This window comes from Cuculus canorus, chromosome 7 (genome assembly GCF_017976375.1).
Source record: "Cuculus canorus isolate bCucCan1 chromosome 7, bCucCan1.pri, whole genome shotgun sequence".
In the NCBI taxonomy this organism is placed as follows: domain Eukaryota; kingdom Metazoa; phylum Chordata; class Aves; order Cuculiformes; family Cuculidae; genus Cuculus; species Cuculus canorus.
In genome coordinates, this window is record NC_071407.1 from 28,120,505 (window position 1) to 28,145,881 (window position 25,377).

Below are 25,377 nucleotides of genomic sequence, written 5' to 3' on the forward strand. Positions count from 1 at the left end.
TCCTTTTCTTTCTTTATTTATCCCTGAAGACGGAGTTTCAAATTAGAATCACAGAACCATAGAACAGTTTGGTTTGGAAGGGACCTTAAAGATCATCCACCCATGGGGGGTTGGAACCCGCCTCCCACTAGGTCAGACTGCCCAAGGCTCCATCCAACCTGGCCCTGAACACCTCCAGGGTGACAACAGAGAGGAAGCATCACTTATCAACACAACCCCCAGTCAAAAATACATCCCAGCCCCTCCAAAATGCAGGCGATTCCTTAAACACAGGAATCGCAGCTGCCTACTTAGACGTCTGACTGCGAACTGTGTCCCTCTGGGATCTGACAAAGACACCTCAGTGTTCCTTGCAAAGCAAGTGATGTGTGATCTCCTATTAAGAAAGGCCAACAGAAGAGCATTTCACAACAAGCAAATTGCTTGCCCTCAAAACACTTAAAACTGTCCATATTGACATATTTTTTTGTTCTGCTACCCGTAGGGTAACTGCTGTCCAAATTGATTCATACAGCATTTTGTGAATGAGATTAAAAACTACACTTATGAAATGTTACTTCATAGGCAAACCACATAATTTTTACATCATCGAATCCAGCACTCCTCACTGCAATGACAAGATAAGAGCTTTCTTTAACAGTATTTCTCAATACACACAAACAGCAGAGACAATACTGGCACTTTCAACATCACCCCAATGTGGTAATTAAAAACGCTGCTGGCAAGGGAAGCCTTAATCCTTGGTTTTCTCACCTGTTGCTATGCCCACAGAAGCACCATACTCTGCTGACAGGGAAACTGTCTAGTTGTTCTCACAAATCACTGTAAAGAACGCAGATACTCTCAAAGGAGCCATCTCCATCACTCTTCCAAAGATGCCTTTTAATGGCTGAATAGGCCAAATGAGGTGCCCCTGCCCATGGCAGCTGGAACTGGATGATCTTTAAGGTCCCTTCCAACCCAAACCATTCTATGATGATCCTATGCTATTGCCTTACACTCCTCTAAAACACAGATGCGTTGAGGGGAAATTATTCTTTAAGCATTCTAATTACAGAAACAAAATTTTAGATACGTACTTTGCAAATTACGTTTAACAGTGAAGTTTGTTCTTTGTATTAGTTATATTGCCCTTCTAACTTTAAATTGCTGAAACACGCCCTTTCAACCTCTCTTGTAATTCTTCTGAATCATACAACCAGTCAGCTAACAGCTCTTCTGCCATCTGTGAGCCTCAACGCTCACCCTTGAAACACACATTGTGGTGTTTTTATGAGGTTACAGCCTCCAGAGAGAAAACACGAGGAGGTTACCACCTCCACAGCAAGGGCAAGAGAAGTGAGCGAGTATTGTTGGTGGCAAGTCTAGCATAGCCTAAACCAGACTCAATGGCAGTTTAAATTAATGCGCTGGGCTCTGAGCAGCTGTGGCTGATGAGCTGCTGCTCACTTGATACTGCCAGGGAGGCACAGACCTCCAGAAGAGCAAGGTGGGCAGCCAGGGAGTCATCTCACCAGCGTCTCACTGGCAGCTCCCAGGGCTTGCAATGAGAAGCCCAGTACATACAAGGAGGTTAACAAAGGTTCAGTAGGCACAAGCAGGGGAAAAGAAAGGAAAAAAAGTATATAAATCCCCAAGTCCATCTGAAAGCAAATGTAATTACAACATTATCTTACATAAAACCTGCAAAGTTTTTAGTTATCCACAGTATCACAGGTTGATAAATACTTATTTATAAAGCATGACACGTTCATGCACAGCTACTTCACAAACACTGGAGATATTAAATTACATGGTTTTATAAAGAAAAAGACTTCCACAATCTTAAATTAATTCTACACTGCATTCAGTTTCTACTTCCATCTTCAATAATTATTTTTCAGTTGTGAAGTATGTAAGAAAGAATTATTGCTCTGAGCAAAAACTCCTGGACTCTAGATGTATGTGCCTGAGCCTATCTTACCCTGTTAGTGTTCTCTGAGTTTTGCTGAGATGAAAAAACATTTTAGTGCAAAATAAAGTTAAACTTGAAGTGCATTGTAGACGCGCCTGGTTAAATAACTACAGAAAAAATGTGGCATGCACATGCCCACAAACTACTCCTAAGCTTCAACAATGTACTTTTATCAAATATACCTTCAAAGCCATTTCTAAATCCAAACACAGTAATCTTTCAATAAGTAGACAGAGTTCAAAGGTAATGTTTATACTTCAACAGCTCTAGTCCCCTATTTCCCTGCACAGAAGTGCTAAATGCTATTAATTTTTTTTTCACATAAAATTCACACATACACACAAGAAGCATGACTAGAAAGGATGATGAAATTAAAGTATTTGTAACTTAGTAGTTTTAGTAGTAGTGCCTCTCCTGTTAGCATCTGGGCAATTACACCTGTTTTCTTAGTGCAAAAACGTTATTTTCAGCACACTTAGAAAGAAGTGTTTTAACAACTGTTGCACAGTAGAGCTAAGAACTACAAAACATAATCACATAAGGTAGCAGTTTGTTTAGGTTGGTTTATTTTGGTTTTAGATTAAATGAAATTTAACATTCAGCTATAAGACCCTCAATTTTTTTTTCATTTGCATTTTTGCTATCCTCTCCATACCGAAAAAAACTGGACTAAGACTTAAGGAAACTAAAAAAGTACAGAAATTTTACTACTTATTCCTCCTCTTATCAATTTGACTTGCTTTCCTACTTTTTCTCTTTGACCTTTGTGGTGTATGACTTCAACTGTCCATCCTCAGTACCACAGGACTGATTTGCATACTATTTTTCATTGCAAACACTTCACCCCATCATCTGTAAACTTGTAAAGTATCTCCTCTGATGTCTCAACAGTTCCATAGCTAAAAATCTTAGAAGTATATCCATCTGCCTCCTAAGCCACCATTAACTTTGGCCATGCAATTATTCCTCAATCATTCAAGAACACATTCTTATAACCATCCCTTAGGTTACTTCTGTCAAGGCTGTTATTGCACCTAGAAGCAATTCATTCCTTCCACACCTCCACTATCAAAACCTTCTTTCTTTCGTGATTCTTTAGTCTACGCTAATCACCTCCAATATGACAGAATTAAGACTCATTCAAATTAAGTCTGTGAAGAAAAAAAGGAGGGTTACAGGAAAACCACAGATTCCGTAACGAGAAGAAATTTTTGTTGCAAGTCAAAGAGAATAAAGAATTATTTTTGGCAGAAAGAAAGGAGACAAAAAAAGTCATTGCTAGTTAACCTTCTCTATCAAATGCCATACAGTATCTTGTAAAGATCAATCCTGTATCAGTCCCTCAAATATCATTCTCCTTTTTTCTTTTGAGATTTTTCCATACAGGAGTTAAGAACTGCACTGAAACAAACTCAGCAGATGAAACAGTGTGTATAAACACAGCTCTTCTGAATAGGCAGATTGGTCCATCATTCCTATGCCCTGATTAAAAGCAACCAGGAGGAAAGTTTTAGGGCTAAAGCGTAAAATCCAGAGAATGCTTAGGATGCTCTTTCTGCTGATATCCCACTACATTCGCTTCCTCTGATGCAAAATTTATTCATATCACCAATACCCACAGAGGGATCTACTCACTGTAAACATACCCACCTACCCCCCTGAAATCCATTTAAAATGTTGGTCTCCACAACAGTTTGAAATAACTGAACATCACTCTGTAGCTCTGCCCTATGTTAAAAAAAGCCTGACAGACCTGGAAAAAGATACATTAACAGGGATAATGCTTTTAAAAGCTTTCTTGATAAGGTACCAATTGGCTGTCACAAGGTACATGTACACGCTTTATCTAAATTCTAATTTTACAAGAAAACCGTATAGATTCTTCCATCATCCTTAGAAGCATTTTGCTACTTGCATCCCCCAGGATGGTGTAATACACACAGCAGGCTATTTGGGTTAATCTACTCTGTCTGAAGCAGTTTAGATATTCCTGGTATTGTGACACAGAGAAATAGTAGGGACTGTAGCAGACTGCAGAGAATATACTTCTCCCAGATCACAAATCTATAAGTGCGTTACATGCTCAGTTAAAAACTGCTCCCCTTGTAGTAAGGGCCGCTTAAAACTCAACTTTAAGCATTTCTACATAAGTACGCATGATTATTTAAGAATTTTTTCCTCTTCCTTCAGTTACAGTGTGTTACATAATTAGGTTTTCTTTGCAGGGTGTGGGTTGGTGGTGAATGGTTGAATGAAATATCTACTACACAGAAGAATGTTTTCGTTTCTTCGCAGCTTATCATTTTACCAGCTGTAAAATTCTCAGAGGCACTAACACATTTAAAAGTTACATTTACAAGACCCAGGAATTAGGAGACTGACTTGCTCTCAAGGATGCAGTACATTTCACACTGGATTTTGAATTCCTATTAGGCCCAACTGACAAACGACAGCAAAAGTAGCCTCTCACTGGTTCAAGACTTCCCAAAGAGCTTTTCAGATGCTTTTTAAATGTTCTGCCCAGTCACAGCAATGGCAACAGTATGTTTTCTTTTCATTAGATTTAAATGTCCACATAAGGACTCAGCTACTGTGCAGGGGAAAAGGTACCATCTACTGATGCAGGGAGACAGCAAGAACAAGGCAACTGTCGATGCTAATTTTATAAGACATATAAAGAAACCTTTTTTTTCCTAATTAAAAAGTCTTCGAATCAAAGACTGGGGCTATCACTAAACAACAAATTAAGTGAAAGGAAAAAATGAGTAGATTGCAAATGTACATTTCCAAATTCTATGATAATTTAAAGTGCACAGAACACCTGTATAAACACCCCTCTTCTCATACACTGCCATCTCAAAGACTTCAGGAGGTCTCCTTTATACAGGCAGACCCCTCATCACTTTAATTCTATTGAAATTCAATTCCATTTTCACAGAAAGGGTCACTGGACACTGGCAGAGGCTGCCCAGGGAGGTGGTTGAGTCACCATCCCTGGAGCTATTTAAAAGATGAGTAGATGAGGTACTCAAGGTCATGGTTTAGTGGCAGACAAGAATGGTTGGAGACTCGATGATCTTTGATTCTATGAGAGCCCAGGACCAAACCATTTCTGTAAAATTAATGTGCTTTACACGATGACAGAAATAAATTAACTGATTTTCAAAAACCATTCACATTATTATTATTTTTAATACATATTAAACACTGCTTCAGACAAGTTTTCACTGCAAGGCAAGAACTCAGGACTGGGTAAACTAAATATGTTGTCAGATTTGTGCATTCGCAGAGTAGCAGAAGACGGAGACATCCATTTTGTTCCCTTTATGCTTGTACTGCAGGTGCTAATAACCATGTTCACGACAACGGACGGGTTCTAGCAGGTTTCTGTTTAAGATGACAGTTTCTCACAGCTTTACAGATATACGTATGCCATCATGTTTCTAAAACGTCACAGTAATATCTACTTCGTTTTTTATCTCTTGTAATATTTTAATATTTTACAACTATCTGCCTTAATACTTTAACTAAATAAAGAACTGTCTACTGCAGCAATACCAAAACGCTTGTTCTGGTAGAGGTAGCAGGAAGGCTCCCCTTTCCTCCCCTGAAGCAAACATCTGACCACAGCTCATCCTTCCTAAATAGTTAGATTTTTCCTTACCCTAAATTCATACTAGAGTTCTACTAAAGTAATTTTTGCCTTCATCATCCTTGCTTCATCAGATATTTGAGAGTTGCAGAATTCCTTTATTTTTGCCCAAGCAGTAATAGCTATCCTTTTTTCCCGTTAGCTTGCTCTTCAGATTATTAGTAAATACAAGTGAAGTATTACTACTTTTTGGTGTACAGCCACCTAGCTTGTCTTTCCCTCTACCCCCAACCATTCCATTGAGAAACCAGAATATTGTTATTCTGTTTTATTACTGATTTTATAAGCAAATTCTGCTTATTGCTAACAATAACTAGCAAACTTAATAGCAGCCTAAGCCTTTAAATGTGCATACCCTTTAAGATTTCGTGCTCTTCGCATAGTAGCTGAACAAGTGTTTTACATCTGTTCTTCCCTATACACACAAAGCACATCATCCTAATATTATGTTATTAGAAATAACTGCTGCCATTATCACACCAAGTAGTTCATGGCAAAGCACACTGAAGAAAAAAATACTGTGTTTTAAAAATTAGCCTGGACCATCAAAAAGTTGTCTGCCATTCTACACTGTTAACAGATTTCCCTGTTTTCAAAAAAATGGCAAAATATTTACATTAACTGTCACATGACTAACCAATTCATGAATATTTACTTCCTAATTACTCAGGTGATTTTTCACTGTAGGTATTTTAACAAAGAAGTTTCAGAACAGAATATTTTAAAATATTTAAAAGATTTAAATTATTATTCAAGATACTGAAATTCCTCTACTGTGTTGTAAACGCAAACCATATATATTTTAAGGACATGATAAATGTGCGCATTCTTCACCTAAACTTGTGTATGGAACACATTTATTTTTTTAAGGATATTACACACATGGATTAGAAATAAGAAAACTAGCAAGTTTCTATCACATTGGTTTTTATTAACATGAAGGACATTATACAAAGACCTTTATCTAACTCGACTTTAGATTTTGGTAAGTTAACAAGTGCCCCTTTAATATCCTAAAATACATTTTAACTAGACCTCTAGGTTTATTTCCATGCAATTCCATGCAACTACAGCACTTCAGAAACATTTCACCTAACCTTTCACGAAACTTACCCTAACATCACAAACTTGGAACCTCTGGAGAAGACAATTCTTGACTTTTAAAGCCAGCTCAGAGGAACTTCCTCCACAACTGACCTTTTAGGACTGCTTCAAAATAGTACAAGCATAGTATCAGCCTTGGTTTGGCCTCAAAGGGGTGGGGTTGGGGAAGAAAAGCAATTCTTGAAAACAAAAACAATCCCTAGATGAATGTTTCCTAAACAACCACGTTTTACCATTCTTAAGCTAAATATTAAGTCAACAAATAAGCAACAAAAGAAAATCTGTTATATTTCTAATTACATATCCATGTTACAATAATGTGATTGTAAAATACATTCCTATCAACACAAACATCTTCAGGCTGTACTGTGAATGCATTCCCTGTATATTTTTCTCACCCTGAGTTCTTTAACTAGTTTTCTATCCCACCCCATACAATTCCCATTCTCAGATACATAAATAAGATAAAAAATTTAGCCTCCTCTTACTACACAGAAACTTGTCTGGTTTGGGGTTTTTTTTTTTGAGATGTTACCTACCACCCTTTCAAAAGGAGCTTCTGAGCCAAACGGAGCCACCATAAAAACTGTAAAGTGAAGGGATTCTTGGACACCGTAATTCAGCCTTCCTGAACCTGACAGTCTTCTTTACACTGAGATCGGGATGGCCACACTACCGAACAACCTGGGCTAAGTCATGCCAAATGGAAGTAAGAGACACACCATTAGGAGGATAAAGAACCAGGAAAAAACGTGACAGCGTAGCACAGACAGAGCAGCTCTGCAGTGCAATCACCGGCACTTCCTGTTATGATCAAGTGATTCAAAAGGCAACACGGACTACTGGTTACTCCACTCCTGGAAAATGCTTTGAGCACAGTGACTGGTATTTCCCATTTCGTAGTTTGAACCTGAAGTGGCTCAGCCTGTTTGTTATGGAATTAACTCCTAGCATATAGTGTGCCACCAAGGAAATTCAGTAGCAGCTAAGCCAATCTTACAGAATAATTGCTTCCTAACTGAACAGAGGAGACCTAATGTAGTCTCAATGGTTAATTCAAAAAACATTGCAGGAGTACCATCTTCTCACAGGCAGATTTCATTCTGAAACACTTTGAATGTGTTCTGGCTACTGAACTAATACAGTCCATCACATGAGAAAAGATTGTTCTACCACCTCCAGTTTGAGAGGAGACAGAAAGATGACAACTATGGACACCAGAAGTCAAGAAGTAGGAAGTTACTCTTAAACTGCCAACTCAAGTTATTGGTTCAGTAGTTGTTTCAATCTCCTTCTAGCCGATGCCTTGCTGCAGGCAAGTCAAACTAAGGGAGAATTTTACATTTTAATGGGGGTGAGGAGGGAGGAGAGTCATCCAAGTCCAGTTTCCAATACCACAAAGAAAACCAAGTAATAATACAACCAAATCTTGTATATTCAACAAAAACACCAGCTGCAGGATGTAATTGATCAAACATAGCCCTACTGATTGGGGTAATATACTAAGCTGTATTTCTTCAGTTATGCCATGCTAGAAATGCTCAAGACTTGCACAAATTCACAGCTGCAATTAAAATATAGACATTTACCCTACTAAGATGTAAGAAAACTTTATACTGTCTCAAAAAATAGAGAACTAGAAAAAATACAAAGAAAGGCTGCATTACAGAGACTCCATATTAAGCAAAGATTAAAACAAACCGTCTTGAGAATTGTCCGAGAGATGTATGATAATTTTAATTGAACTTTAACACATAAGAGAAAAAAAGAGAGAGATCTAATCACAATTTTTCTGTGTTCACCAACTATGTACTAAGAAATAAATTACCAGGCAGCAGTTTTGGATGCAAAGAAATGCATCCTTTATATACAACAAACATCTAAAACTAACGCATTCACTCTCACAGGCTTTTGTGGATGTCAAAAGTCATAAATGGACTCAAAAAATACACCTGAAAGGACTTCAGGCCACGAAATACAATACCACCGATCACTCACTCAGGAAGTACTTAAAATGTCCGATCAACACCTGGGACGACACACTCTGTCCACATCTGGTATTGATAGCTTTCCCTCTTTTGGCCTTGGTAACCTTATCTTTTGTCTTTGTCACCTTGCTATTGAAATCCAAGTATAAAGGTATGAAAACAGGAGGCAGAACATACCTAGGAACAGAAAAGATTAGCAAAAGGACTTGTTTTTATCTGGTTCTGATAAGCTCCCTTCTTGCCATTTGTGTGCTTGTTGACTTACAAGCCCATAATAATTAGTAGAATCAGGACAAGCTGTGTCAAAATAGGGAAATTTTGTTGGGGAGTGATGTTGCCATTTTATTTTTTTGCCAGATCAGCTGTTTATATACTGGGGAAGCATAAAAAAACCTCTACCCCTCAACTGTTGCTAATACTATGACTACTTAAAAAGACAAGAAGGGAAAAAAGGTAACTTGTGAAGGTGGTTGGGGGGTGGTGCTGGGTTTGGTTTGGTTTTATCTTTTTTAAAAAATAATATTGCATCCAGAGTTTTCAACCCAATTCTATCTGCTTGCCCTGCCACTTGACACGGTAAAGCTTTTGCCCAGACATATCAGCAAAAGAATAAATATCAGCAAACAAAGCCCTTTTCTCTTTCCCTCTGTAGAATGGAAGGGCATCCACCCATTTTTCAATTCTCTTCAATTCAGGATAGCATGAGAAAGACACCTAAAAGAGAAATACAGATAGTATCTCGAAGACATGCTAATTAGCATTTACTGGTACTCTTTATTCAGGCAGTTTGCCTATACATGGCATCTTCAAAGCATTACCCTTCCCTCAAATCTCTTCTATGACAGAAGTGAGATTTTTCATCACTGAAGTTTACAGCACTATTTCTCTAAACACTGCATCAGTTCTAAATGCTTTGGGAGTGGTATCATTGAGAATAGAGAGCAGAGTGATGAAAGAACTGGCTTATGATGAGCCATTCTCTTCCCTCTACTAATCTCTAATCCTATAAAACCAAGATTTACCCAAACACAGATTATCCTTTCACTTTAGCACATCAATCACTCTTCTAAATGGCTGATATGGTTCTAGTGTCCATAGCAGACCATCCGAGTGATCTTTCAAGACAGTGGCTCATCTGCAGAATCCTCTATTGATAAACAATTTGAGAACTGTTATTTACTGTTCAACTGCCTTTGTCATTGGAGGAGAAATTCTCCGCTCCCATCCTCAGGAAGAAAAAGGAAGGACATTAGCTCTTGGTTTTTGTGTCAGTGCAAATTCCGTAATTTTCAGCACTAACTCCAAGTTCTTTAGTTTTGAGTGGCAGGTGAGTATATTAAAGCCATGCTAGCCATTACTTTGTTCGTAAGATGTGTACTACAAATGGGCTTCCAATTATCCAACATTTTTAGGAATATGTGATTGAGAAGAAATAGTCTTATGTTGTCAGGTATAAAATAACCTGAGCACAACCGGAAGGTGAAAGTAGCAAACGCATATCATCGAGACATGCATTCAGCACGCAGACCAGATTACAATCTTACTCATCTGAAGTGCTGTAGATTGACTACAAATTTTGCACTTGCCAACATGAGTTCCAAGTTTACAGCTTTGTGAACTGGCTTACAGGACACAGAAAGTTACAGGTTTTGAACAGTAATTCCGCCACAGATAAAATATGAGTTAGCTGAATTCAATGCTGATCTTTCCCTGGGAGCTGTTTTTCTAAAGCTTGACCTCTAAAAGAGGATACATGCTGTTTCTCTCTGCCAGGAAGATGTATGAATGTCAAATGTATGTTAAGATTCCTTGGCTGAACTCCACAAGTGAAAGAGGCACCATCCTGTTGTAAGTACGGTTTCTGTTTTCTTGAAAAGGGGTTCAACATCTGTTCCTAACAGCAGCCAAAATCTGCAAACATAATCTGAGAAGCAAACTTCCTTTGGGAATGAGCAGAGGATGACTGGTGAAATGTCCCGGTCTATGTCTCTGAAGCTGGCCCACCTATTATAGAGACTGCATTTCTACTCAAATGAGAAAAAGTGAAAAGGGCCAACAGCATCACAGCTTAAAAAAAACACTGTATGTGGGCACTGCCTCAGCTCCAGTTAAGCTAAACTGGGACAATGAGAAGGTTGATGTAGCATGGCCAGTGCGCGCTAAATCTGTTTAAAAACCAGATAATGTTGCAAGAAAGAATTCTTAAATATGTCAGAAATCTGACATTTCAAGATTATTCTACCTAGCCTCTTAGTTACATAAAAGAAAAAAGCTTTAGACGCCACAGAGCAGCAAACTATGAACCAAACAACCAAACTCTTAATTAAACACAGGCATGGATTTAAGATAGAGGCAGTGGAATTTAGTATGAAAAAAACCCCGTAACGTTTTATTAATAACAATAATAATGAACAAACAGCGTAGTAACATTTTGTAACAATCAAACACTGTGCCAGAAGACAAGATGCCCGAAAGACATCTCACTTAGTTGTGTCACCAGTCCTCTATTTCAACTAAAGCATAAGTAATAATCATGACTTCACAAACTGTACCAAATAAAATTTGTCAGATTCAGCAACTTCTTTTCAATTTATATTTCCACAACAGATGTGTCTGTAATTGGTGCTGTTTTGCCTCTTTTCATAACTGAAACACAGACAGAGGGTAAATCAAACAGTGGTTTCAGTATGGTACCAGAGACCATCACTAGCACAAAAAAAGAAGGCTCAGAAATTTTTATGAGAAAGATATGGTAGCTGCTCATCATACACTTTTTATCCCTGAAATACCCAAAATTTGGCATGCACTAACCTTACCTCAGAATTGGGAAACTGAATGAAACCGTATTGTACTTCAAGCTTCCTCCAGACTGTTTTCATCTGTACTTCCACTTCATTAGTTCAAAGGTGATATTGTGGAAATGCATATTTCTATTAATCTGTAAAACAGGAAGAGAATTTGAGTTAGGAGTTTTCCAAAGAAATTGTATTTACAGTTCAGAGTACATAATGTGAACTGCACATTGCACATACTGGTCCTTGGAATCATGGGAGCCATCTGCTTTCATCAGCTGCTCTGAGCTACGAAATACTTCTTAGACTCTCACAGTTCTATTAGTCTTGTGGTTAGTGTATTTGTAAAATACTGACATTAAAAAGAATTTAAAATTGATTTTATTTATATTAGATCACTAAATTATTCACTCATTTTTTTTTTAAAAAAAAAGATTTCTATCCTTTAGTTTAAGTACATGCGTGCCTTAGATGCATGGTGATAGGAGGGGGAAAGGGAGTTAAACATCTCTATATATAGTTTTTCTATGAAAATAAGACCTTCTGATCTCTCCCAGATTCAACTAGTTGGATTCAACTAGTCTATACCAGCCAGATCTGCAAGCCTACAGATGCCAGGTTTCCCCAATTTTATTTCTATTATTAAACAGTCAGCAGAGCAGAGGAAGGAGGCATTGTTTGTGACATCAACAGAAAAAACAAACAAACAAGGCATAAGTGAATCTTTACTAAACACTAAGGAATCTGTACAACTGCAGCTTCACAAAAATCCACTGGTGTTTTCCCCGCAAGTTCCAGTACAGAAGAAACTACAGTATACTAATATACTAAGAAATACTCAATGCGCTTCTTGTAGATGCACACAGGCATGATTACTCCTAGGCAAAAAAAGAAAGGCAAGAATTTTGGAAAAAAAGTGCTGGAAATGGGGTGGGGTTGATTTTGTGTTTGTGTTTTTGAACTGGCATACATCCAGGCATTAGAGGAAAGAACAGCACAGGCTCTTATCCTGCACTTCAACAATTGTAAGCAAGCCTTACAACTCATACAAGAATTTTATCATTTAGAAGTCCCAGTCTATGACTGTAAACCACCTCGAATGTAACACAAAGGCTTTAGCACCACTAAACCAGCTATTGTGTTAAAACGATAGACCAAATCTTACAGTGTAGAGACGTTATGACTTATTTTTGAGTGCCAAGGCCAAAAGTACTAGGAATAGGGATGGACAAACCACGTCTGCATGATTTCCAGCAGAGGAAGAGCTTCAGCATCCACTTTCCTTCTCTTTCCCTTCCTAAGCACCATAAAGACCTTTACTATTACAAGAAGGTCAGATACTTCTGTCTCCATGTCCATTTGTAAGCAGCGTTCCTCACACACTGCGGTTTAATAGTCTTGGTAATAAATAATAAATTTGTGTAAAATGGTAACCCGAAACCATCCTGAATATCCGATAGCACCAGTTCTTAAAGACAACTGTCTCCACTGAGCAGACAGGCTGACACTTGGCTGTTATGTCTTCCATGATAAAACTGAAAAAACATTCTTGCCATGCAAAAGTGTTTGCGGAGACAGCTTTAGCTTTTTTAAAGTAAGGAATCTCAAAAAGATATCCATCTCTATAACCAAGGAATTTGAGTTCACCTTCTGCTGGACTCCAAAAGAAACAGCTAGAAACAGAAAAAAGTTGCTGTGCTTGCCGGTTTTACACCACCTCCAGCACTCCTGTATGTAAGGATCCCATTTATACAAAGGCCAATTTGTATTATTTAGAGGCTGCTTTACAATGGTAAAGACATTTAACAATGCTGGTCTTTCATTTTGTTTTGTTTAAAACAATGTCCTCATATTTTTTTCAAACTCTGAAATTGATAAGATTCTTAGTAACTGTTAATTTCTGGAAGCATTCGTTGCATTTCCTGATCTCACTCCCAAGTACCAGGTACCCGAGCTGTCTTACCACACAGAACGATTGCAGTGAACTCCCAGATTTGCACCACCCCACATATGTCTATATCAGCGTTTCTATGCAGATCACGACTGCGCTTTTGAAGTCAATCTCCCAAACAACCCTATTTTCCTTGCTTGGCTTTACATTGCAAAGCAGTCTGCAAGTATGTGAACCAGATTCCTTTTGAATAAAACTAGATCAGAGAATGAGCTTCAGGTGTGCGCTGTACACACTCCAACCACTAACAGGAATTCCACCACAGAACCAGATGAGGACCAGCTTGAAATAAAACTCTCATAACCTGGAGAATGTGGGCACCAGGTTCTCAGCACCTGACAGATGTGATCCCATTACACTGCACTGCTTGGTAACATGGAAACAGCTTCTTTGATGCCATACTGAGTTTTTGTGTCTGTTCCAAATGCATCTCTCCCCTTTTTAAAAGTGGAACCACAAAACCTTTCTCAAGGATGAGATGAAGTTAATGATAATGAGTAATTTATGTGAGTGACCTCAATGTTACTATTTCTTACATTTCTTCATTGGTATGAGATGCTACTCTAGAACACACTTAATTTTATAAAAATCAATTTACTTAAATATTTATTGTATACAGTTATCCAAAATGCTTAATTATTAATGGATTAGTGTTTCAAAATGTTTAGTACCATTCTCAATGGCATCTTCCAAATAACTGCTATCAAGAACGAAATAAAACTCCAAATAATATAAAAATAAATTATTTGCACAACTCCACTTCCATTTTATCAGAACTAAGTCTACTACAATGATTACAAGAAGCACAAACAAATTCAAAAGTACAGAGCCTCACAGTGCTTGTCACTACTTTCATATTAAATACTAATTTATGTGGAATTTTTCTAAGTGTTAAGATTAAATTTGGGATCTTCATATACCATTAACTCAGAAGTATCACCACCAAACCCGGGGAAAGAAAAATCTGATTTATGTGAATACATTAATTATCAAGCTAACCCAGAGAACTGCAGATTTTCTGCTACTGGCAGGTCCCAAGAACAGACAGAAGAGCTAAACTGACCTGATTTAAGCCTCATTCTGTGTGCACGGAGAGAAAGGGCTGCCCCACGAGCACAGGGCAGAGGGCAGGAACCAACAGCCTTGAGCAGGACAGACAGACAGCAGGGACTTGCAGAGACAAAGCTCACCTCAGACTGACTCATCTCCAGGAGGACACCATGCTTAGGCTGAGGATCCCTTTTTCTTGTCTTCCCACTTTATCTCAAGATCCTGCTTCCCTTCTCAGTAGCTCCCTCCCGTTCCCCCACCTCCAGGGCCATAGCCAACTCATTCCCTCACCTGTCTCTTCTTTCGGTGGTCCAATGGGTCTTTTCCAACCTTGTGATTCTGTGATTCTGTGAATTCCTCCAATTCATACCCCCTTTGCCTCAACTACCTCACTAGTTTTCATCTGAATTACTTTATTCACCTTAAATTACCTCTTCTTCCTCAAAGGACCTTGCTACTTGTTGCAGTTGGGGAAACATTCCAAAATTTGAGAATTGCTCTTCTTTTTGGAGTGGGGGAACATATCACTTAAATTCTTTCAGTATGAATTAGAAGTTTCACAGCAGAGTAACACACCAGAGGTAGGTGAAGGGCATTCCTGATGTGGCTATAAATATTGAGTACCCCAACGCATCTATAGTGAATAAGCACCATGGCTTTTAGTCCAGAAACAGACAGGAAAGGTGGATCAGGACAACCAGGGGATCAGGTCCAGTCAGCATGGGCTTATGAAAGGCAGGTCCTGCCAAACTAACCCGATTGCCTTCTTAGTGGAAGAAGGAAAGGCCGTGCATGCTGTCTACCTAGACTTTAGTAAAGCCTTTGACACCATTTCCAAAAGTTTCTCTTGGAGGAACTGGCTGCTCATGGCTTGGATGGGAGTACTCTTCACTGGATAAAAAGATGTGTGGATGGCTGAGCCCAGAGAGTTGTGGTAAACAGAGTTACATCCAGTTGGCAGCTGGTCACAAGTGGGGCTCAATGTTGGGGCTGATTCTGTTTAACATCTTAATCAATATTATGGATGAGGGGATCAAGTGCAACCTCCGTAAGTTCACAGATGACATCATGTTGTGTGGGAGTGTTATTCTGCTTGAGGGCAGGAAGGCACTACAGGAGGACCTGGACAGGCTGGATCACTGAGCTGAGGCCAATGGGATGGGGTTCAACAAGGCTCAGTGCCAGGTCTTGCACCTGGGACACAACAATCCAATGCAATGATAGAGCTGGAAAGCTGCCTGGTGGAAAAAGGATCTGGGGTAGTGGTTCACAGCCGGCTGAACACGAGCCAGCAGCGTACTCACATGGCCAAGAAGGCCAACAGTATCCCGACCTGTTTCAGAAATGGTGTGGCCAGCAGGAGCAGGGAAGCGATTGAACCCCTATACTCACCCTTGGTGAGGCTGCACCTCCAATCTTGTGCTCAGTTTTCAGCCCCCACCCCTGTACAAGAAAGACATTGAGGGGCTGGAGTGTGGCCAGAGAAGGGCAATAAAGCTGGTGAAGGGTCTGGAGAACGGGTTGTGGGAGCAGCTGAGGGCCCTGGGGCTGTTTAGCCTGGAGACGAGGAGGCCGAGGGAAGACCTCAATGCTCTCTGCAGCTTCCTGAAAGGAGGCTGTGGTGAGGCAGGTGTTGGTCTCTTCTCCCAAGTAACAAGTGACAGGATGACAGGAAATGGCCTCGAGTGGCACCAGAGAAGGTTTAGAGTGGATATTAGGAAATATAACTTCAATGGAAGGGCTGTCAAGCCCTGGCAGAGGCTGCCCAGGGAAGTGGTGGGGTCAGCATTCCTTAAGGTATTTAAAAGAATGTAGATGTGATGCTTAGGGACACTGTTTAGTGGTGGATTTGATAGTGTTAGGTTTGTGGCTGGACTTAATGATTTTAAAGGTCTTTTCCCACCTAAACAATTCTATGACTAGGTCTAGCAGCTTGACATTTATTTTTAGCAGAACAGAGACAGCTACTCTGCCAGGTCCTTAAACAACTTGTCTGCTCTGATACCTCCTTAGGTCTCTCTATATGCCACACCATTTGGTCCCTTTATATAGGAAGAAAAACTCAGCACACTGGAACAACCTGAGCTTTTCCTTCTGAGGCCTTAAAACCATGCAAGCTCACACAAACAAAAGACCCTCCGAACAGGTCATATCTGAAGGACTGACACACACCGCTTCACAGCCAGGCATTCTCCCTGCCCTTGCTACACATTTCCGTGTTCATTATCTGAGTTTCCTGCCGAGATAGAAGACATTCTACACAATCAAGTTCCTGAAAAATCTTTTCCCCAAGGCATATCTAGAAGTATTAGAACACAAATTCCTGAGTAAGGCGGGACTGCCACAGTACCAGACAGACAGAACACGCATTTTCCAGAATGACATTAATCTGCATAAATCACAATGAACTGCACTCTCCACAACATCTGGTGACACAAGGAATTCATTACTGGGGCCATGAGAATCCAGACATAAACCTCCTTAGACCCCTAATGAAAGTCTGCCTCAGCTTTTACTTTGTCCTGGCAGATGTAATTTCCTATAGTAGAAAGAGTTTAAGCCTCCTGATTTCTCAGAGGATATCTGGAATATTTTATTTTGGCATACATCATCTGGAGTCATCTGAAGGACTCCACAGCCTGCTGTGCCGTTAGAGCAGGCTCTGTGCTCCTAGTGAAGACACAGTATTCCTCTCAGTTGCCTTCAAGTGTTCTTCATCCAGTGAGCCAGTGGAAGCTGAATAATCACTTGACTCTCTATGCTGTGGGGCTAAAAGGAATCTGACAACGGCCCACTGTTACAACAAAGGCGGTTATATAGTAGGCCACCCTCAAAGGCAACTTCATCAGCCTGCAGCACTGGTGACGCATCAAAGCCAGACAGTCCATTCAACGGGTCAAGGCAGAATCTGACTTGCCAGGCTTTGTAAAAAAACAACTGGGCTAAAGCCTTTGCTGTGCAACTCTTTATTTCATCATATTTCACAGCTCTCCAAGTATCCTAAACAGTTCTCATTATAATGAGTACTTTTGCTTTTCAAAAGACATCTAAAACTCAAGGATTCGGGTCAAACTACTCCAAGTGGTCGTGGTAGGAATTCGAATCAGATTTTTGACAGGAAAGGGGAGAAGACAGCTCGAGGAGGGGTGGAATTGTGGAAGCGCTGTCAGTTTGGAGTGGGATGAGAGGTGTGGGGTACCTCAGCTTTGGAGGAAAGCTTTTCCATCCACAGTCTGAACTTCCTCTCAGGATCCTGAAGACGGAGCGGCCCCCACAGTTAATACTGTTCTGCTGCACTGACATCCCTGAAAACGTAAAGCCAGTTGTGATACCATGGACTCCACAAGCCTTGTTGCAAAAATTTATCAACACCCACCTAGGCTCCATGCTGTGGAGCCATCAGACGAATTTCATAGTCAACTTTCCCACTGTGCTTCAGACCCTTGCTGGGCCCTGCTTGCCACCAGGCTGATCATGTGGCACACAGACTCAGAGGCATGCACTCTTATCATAATACTGATCCTCGGAATCTGCCCAGACTTCAATTACTCTCTGACAAAAAAAAAAAAAGCCAGTGAAATCCAGCTTCTGCCTGTGCCACAAGACATATTAGACCACATTTTGATAGGTGATCATCTTCTCCCTCCCACTAAGATTCCTGTAAAAGGTCAAGTATTTCTTCAATTTGTCTTTTTACAGAGTAATTCAAAGGATCAGAAACATTTTCAGGGACCCCTAGGCTTAAAAAAATGAAACAAAAAAGTTTTGTCACAGCTTTACAATCCCCTCATCTTGGGCACCGTCAAAATACCACAGAGCATATGATCCCCAGAACTCCACTGATGTTCTGTCACACTGGCTTCTACCTCTGCATGCATGTGTAACATTTATGTTCGGTTTCTTCCATTTTTAAAGTTAACCATAGCCACGCAGAACTGCATAAAACGCAGCTTGTAGGGCTGGTCACTTCTGACAAAGAACACAGTTGACAGGAACAATAGTTGGGAATGAGAAAACCTTTCCAAGGAAATCACTGCCTTCAGCACACCAGTAAGTCAGAGCCATCATCTCAACAGCTCTGAACACATGGAAGCATGACAGCATCTTTAAGGAAATCAGGAGACAGTCTAGGCACCCTCCTGATGGTTGAAGGTCTTCACCATGAGCAGACTTAGCAGGTACATAAGTCTTCCTACACAAAATGATGTGGATTACACTCTAACAATCAAGAGAGTAGAATAATGCTCCTGGGGGAACCGACACAACATTTACTGGAGCTCAAAAAAATCACTGCTTTTTCATTCACATACGAAAATACAAACATATCTAGATATTTTTGGCAGCTTAAACATACTTCAAGTACAAAGAGTCCTCGCAAGCAACGTTCTTCTAAAAATCATAAAGCCACTTCTTTACTAGCTCGAAAGTCTTGATACTCGAACCTGAAATAAACACATACGTCTATGTCGTAACTCAGTCTTTCACAATAGAACACTCCAAGCCAGAATATTTCTCCCTACTGGATATGACACAGAAAACAGTTTAAGGTTGGTCAGTTATACATTTTATTTGTCGGTGAGGGCAACTATTTAAAAGGAACATGGAAACCTCAAGATCCAGAAGTTAGCAGCTGGCACAGAGACAGAGTTGAACATTTCGTTTTTTCCCCTGAAGCTGTAAAAATGTACATACTCTGTTAAATAGCCTGTAATGAAATCAAAATCCTATTGGCATTAGAGGCACAGAAGCAGAGAATTCTTTCCTTACTCAGTAAAATCTGTTTAAGTTCTGATATAACTTATAAACCTTACAATTTGCATTTGTTTCCACCATTGTAAAGTAAAATGAAAGAATCAATCAGCTATTGTTAAACACTAAAATTGGCAGTGAAAACAAACGCAAAGGAAGTACAGATAGATGAAATTCATGCAGTGTATATCATATGAAGAACATAGAGAAAAGGGTTCCTATTTATACACTGAACACTCAATTTAGGCTCCTAATCCTTAGTGATAAAATCATAATGCATATTTTATTTTCTATAACTGGTTAATCATACTTTAATCAACACTGGAATTTTATTGAAAAGCATTGCAAAGTGTTTTCCTTCAGACTAGTTATGACTTCTCAGTACTGCTTTGGGAAAAACTGAGTACAAGAAGGATGCTCAAATAAGAAGCAGATGAGGTAGCTTAGAATGAAGCAAAACATCTCTGCATCCTTTGGCAATTCAGCTGTTGACAATCACTTATATAAGGATATAAAAATATATATATAAAGTTTGGTTCCCAGTAGGCCTATCCTTATTGCCAAGAACACAACCTCATTTCAGTGAAATTGCGATAGGACGCTTGGAGAATAACCAAACTGCCCTCCACAAAATGTCTTTAAAGGAGACAATCAAGCACAGGAGCCTGTTGCAGACAACAGCTTTCAGCCAAAGATTAAAGACATGACACCCAGTGTCCTGCTCTCTTTACAGTCACAAATTGTACAATTCTCTATAACAAAACAAAAGAAAGGCATATAAAAATATTTCAAATTATTCCAGATGACTTCAGAATTCATTTGGTCCAAGTGCAATATCCAAAATTTAGGAATTTCCAGTCTGTGCATTAGATCCTTTTCGATAAAACTTCAGAAAGCCATAATCTGATACTTTTCTGACATAAAATGCGCCATATGATTACCTAAAGAGATGTTCTGCCTTTCCTCGATTAACTGATGTTACAGAAACAAGCGTAAGCCTTTGGCAGAGAAGATATAGAAAGTTTTACCATTTTTCATAATTCAATGGTACCAAACCCCCCTCCATATATTACCTTGGTAGCGTTTGATTGCATCTGATCTCAAGTGGACTGAACTTTCCTTCATCTGTTTAAAAAAACCAAAGAGTGGTACTCTTCCCAACACAACTCTTTCTGATCTGTAATTCAGACAACTACTAGTCCCATCAAAGAAAATATTATTTATCTACTTTTTTCAAGAGAGATCACACATTAAAAAAAAACCCACAAACAAACACTCCCCCAAAAAAACAACAAAAAAAGAAAGCTATAATTATGTAATCAGAAGTCTTTGATTAAGAAGTTTGCATTAATTAGGGACTCATTCTTGCACACTTAATCCCCAAAATGTCTTCCAACATTATTACTGCAGGAAAAAAAATCAATTAGGGGAATTACAAGAAAAATCCTAAGTATTAAGACAAACTGGATACTGCTAATATGTCCTTTTACTCATTAGGCTCTTAAAAGACGTGACTATAAAAAGAATCTCCAGCCTTATCACTTGCATGATGACAAGGAAGTTGATCTGCAAGTCTAAAGTCAGGTCAACATGGCCTCAACTTCTGCTGCAGCTGAGCTGAACAGGTTCGACTAAAGCAACCACGTTAGAAGGAACACACACGGGTAATTCAGTCAAGAGACTAAGATGCTTAAAAATCCTTGGCCGTTTCAGTTATGAAGTCAAGCAATTACACATTCAGAATGCTGGAAGGTTGCAGTACCTGTATCTCTAGGGCCACCAAATCATGGACCCTTTCAAACTGACCTAACATTTCTAATGACAAACTTGCAAATAACTAACATGTAGAACAGACCCGAAGGGCACAGACAAACATGGGGCAGGAGAACTCAACACAAAGTTCTTGAATATGCTGTATAGTTATTTAAATATCTAATCTGGCCTCTCACATTTCCTATCATTTTATATATCCAGAAGTAGCGGTAGAGAATTTCAGTCATCTCATCTCAAATTCTCTTCTCCAAATGCACTGGTGCCCTCATCAAGGTCTGAAAGAAAACAAAGCTTTTTTTTTTTTTCACCCACAGTGAAAAAATAATTTTAGGAAAAACTGGTGACAGGCTGCTTACAGAGAACCATACAGATTTCCTCTGGTTAACTGCCTGGGAACAGGTTCATTTTATAAAGCAAAAGCACCTTCCATGAACAAACACCATGAAAGATGGGCTGTATCCTGAAAAGAAGGACTTCATGAAGAACAGCAAACTAAATCCATAGCTTCTTCAGCCATGGAGAGACTTCTGTCAACAACAAAGCTCTGCAGACAGCAGAGGTGTGCTACCACTCGAGCTGAAACACACCCATGTGCTTGAGCCTGTTAAGAACTCTGCCACGCTTGGTACTCTGCATGTACATTCTGACAACACTGATGCACGCTAACAAACGCAACTGACAGATGCTTTCTTTTAGATACACTTTAATATACCAATATAAAAGTTAAAGTATCACCCTACAAGCTGTGGATGAACAGTGCTCCAAGACAGACCTGATGGGCGCAAGGGGTTATTCTCTGCTGCACTTGCTAAAGACATGTCACTGCACCGAGGTGAGTGCAAGGCTCACGAAGAAGCAGCAAAAGGGAGAAAATAGGCATAAAGGTTTTTTTAGTCACTTAGGCCTACCTGGAGTGGGAGAAGGCTCCAGAAATATGACCACCCTTTTAATACATGCTTTATAGCAGAATACACTCCTAAAAAGAAGCTGTTTTATTCTTGCGAGGTAGAGAAAGTAGGTTAGTCTTCAGTCTGCGTTCCAGAGTGGCATAAAAAATAATATAAAACTTTTCCACCAATACTGAGAGAGACCACCAGGGAAATATGCACATTTGTGACAGTTACATTATTCAATAATGTTTTTGAAAATTTCATGTTTATTTTAGTTCTGGACAGCTTGCTCTGCTGCAAGACACTTACGACACTTAGCAGCTTTTCCTCTTTAGTGAAGGCACAAGAGCCAGCAGCTGACATTTGAATCTCATCTGAATTCAGACAGGAAATACACTTCGAAGAGTTATCAATTCTAGACTGACTCATCCATGACTGCAGTGGATTCTTCACTGCTAGAAGACTGCTAAAGCCATACTGGATATATTCCAGTTAAATGCATTTATGGCACACTGCGGCAGGCATTTATCTGGGTTTCCTCTTGCCTTGAAGTCCATGAACAGAGAATAATCTCAAGTAAAATTCCTCGGATCTGAAAACAGCATAGACCCCTCCATTCAGCCTAAACCAAGCAGCTGTCCCCATGTACAGTATCGCTTTGAATTTAGCGGGCAACAGCTTCATTGCAGGGAACATGGACCACCACAGGAAGATCTTTTATCTTCCCAGCACTGTCCTATTTGTTGCCAATTAATAATATTTAAAGTTAAAAAAAATACTTTTGAAAAAAGACAGAGGCAGGGCTATTTCAGACATGTAATTATTACACCCTCTAATGTATATCTTTTAACAAAAAGCTAAAGTAAAATAAAGCTTTTACACAGAAGACATTAAATTATTAATTACCCTAAGTAATTGCTGCCCCATTATTATTTTGGGAGATATTCAACAGAAAGGAAAAGAGCATCTCTGCATGTTCCCTTAACTTCAGTATTTCGTTTCCTGCCCAAACAAGCAAACAAAATTCTCACTTTAACCAGGAAAAAAATGCAAGAAGGAGTTCAAATATAGAGGTAACCTCTGTCCCTCTCTGCACTGAGAGTCATCTGGATTCTGTTAAATCGCCAAGCAGGAACCAGGGTTAATAAAAAGAGAAATAAAAGAATCAGCAAATGTTTAATATTGGCAGCTTTTTATAGGCTATGCTAAAGCTGCAGATGAACCTCCAGCTGATTTAACACTTTAAATGCATGACATCTATTTTACAAAATGACCCAGGGAAAACTGCTGCTAAATATTTTTATCTGCTATCCTTGTCTATTGAGCAGCTGCCTTCTCTTCCTAAGCAGCTTATGGAACTATTTACAAAATAGCAATCGATACTGTGAAATTTAGGGGAAGGCAAGGACTTCCATGTAAGACTATCAAATTATTTTCTCTCTTATGGTTCTGTGTTTTAATCTCCTGTAACACAGAATACAAACTGTACTTAGCACTACTCAAAGATTCAGCAAGAAAAGGGCCCAGCCAAACACCTCCAGGGCTCTAAAGGAGTTCAGTCCCAGCTAGGTGCACGCTCGGGTGACAAACCTGCATGTGACTTACAGGCCTCACCAACAGGAGCATTCCTTAGTATGCTTTCCTACCTGAAACCAGATCATAAGAATGCAACCGAGGTGTCAGTCTTCAGGTAGACCTTTTAAGCATAACATCATTCCCATCGAACCAGAAGGCCACTGAATTTCCTTACTCCTTGCAGAAACACATTTCAGCATCCTAAAGCCTTACTGGAACTTCAGCATTCCCTGTTTGACAGGAATGCAAGACACTTGCAAGTGCTGATAGACTTCAAGACTGGATCATTTCCAAGAGAAATGATCACTGAAAATGGAAAAGAATCCCAGTTCAGGGAAGCAGCTTCCTTATTCAGGTGCAGAAAGGTGAAAGGCCGTCCAACAACACACTGAAAGCAAACAACAGAAAAAATTTATGTTTTCCAGAACCGTTTTAGAAAGGATTGGTATTTACAACTGGCCGCTGTTTTTCATTTTACAGCAAGGTCCATCAATTACAACTACCATACAAATACCATATAATTAAACAAGATTATAAAAGGAAGAGATACATACACACTATCATGACCACTTTTGTTTGTTCAAATCTGAAATGCAATTGTCAGAACAAACAATTGTGGGAAAAATGTACATGGAATTGTTTGAGTTGGAAGGGAACTCAAAGATCATGCAGTTCACACACCCCTGCCATGGGCAGGGACACCTTCCATGGGATCATATTGCTCAAAGCCTCATCCAACCTGGCTTTGAACACCTCCAGGGATTGGGCATCCATGAGTTCTCTGGGCAACCTGCGCCAGGTCTCCTTGGAGCCTTCTCTTCTCCAGGCTGAACAACCCCAGCAATCTTAGCCTGTCCTCATATGGAAGGTGCTCCAGCCCTCTGATCATCTTCACAGCCCTCCTTGATGTTATGGATTTAAGACTTATAAGATTACATGTCTTAAAGCCAAGAAGGAAAAAGTTCAGTATTTCAACATTTTAAAAATGTAAAAGAACACAAAGAAATCTTATTTCTATAGCCCCTTCCTCAGAAACCACCAAATGTAAAGAAGGATGAAACAACCTTACATCTTTTTATAAACGGGGTTACTTTTTTGGCATTGCACCAGTGGTGGAGGATTCTGCAGAAGAAAGCATGTACCCTAGATATGCCCCTGCATTTACTGCAAGTGACTTACTCAAGTGCACCCAACTGCAAGTCAGCAAACAGCTTTCAAGCACATGAGGAAAATTAGGAAGCCTGACTTGGTTCTGCTGGCTCTACAAGTCATAAGATAAAACAATAAAAGTTGCTGAAGTAAGCAGAAATAAATGAATATGTTTAAACAGAAGTTCTGCTGAACAGAAGCAGTACTCCTGCACATTCCTTCTCAAATTAGTATATTCTCAAAACTAAAATAGAACAAATATTTGAGTATATTTAAACAGAACCACACAACAACTCAATAACAAGCGTACAAACTCTTTATATTTAAAAAGAAAACAGAAGTTGAAAGATCTAAGCAATGCAACTAAATCTTGATCAAAGCAGCATGCAATCATATTCTGGCAGTCGCTAGAGCAGATGCCTGCCATTAGTGTAACATAAGCATCTCCATAACCTAACTCATCCTTATTTAGAAAGAAAAAGAATATCTGGGGCAAGAACAAAAATTAAAGTTTGAAGTTACAGGAAACCCAGGAAGTGGTGAGCTCAAGATGCTGTAATATATTTTACTTGTGCACGTATGTCTGGAAGTCAGGTGAGACCCACGAATTCTCAAGTTCTTTAAAATAAAGGATGTCTGTCTCTAATAAGCCAGAATGTTGTGAGATAATTCAGTGATCTGATTAAATGAGTTTTAGACTGTCAAACCGCCAAAACATCATGTAGATCAGACTACATGGGTCTCAGCCTC

The 25,377-nt window shown here is 39.4% G+C and overlaps 1 protein-coding gene across 1 annotated transcript in view; it reads right to left on the reverse strand.

Annotated features, from left to right (window-relative positions):
• The window catches only part of BMPR1A (bone morphogenetic protein receptor type 1A), an 87,846-nt gene that overhangs the window by 37,313 nt on the left and 25,156 nt on the right, over window positions 1–25,377 (reverse strand). Inside the window, exon 2 of the mRNA XM_054071342.1 lies at window positions 11,515–11,636. The gene's annotated coding sequence lies outside the window, so the exon portion shown is untranslated. The remainder of the gene's footprint in view (window positions 1–11,514; window positions 11,637–25,377) is intronic.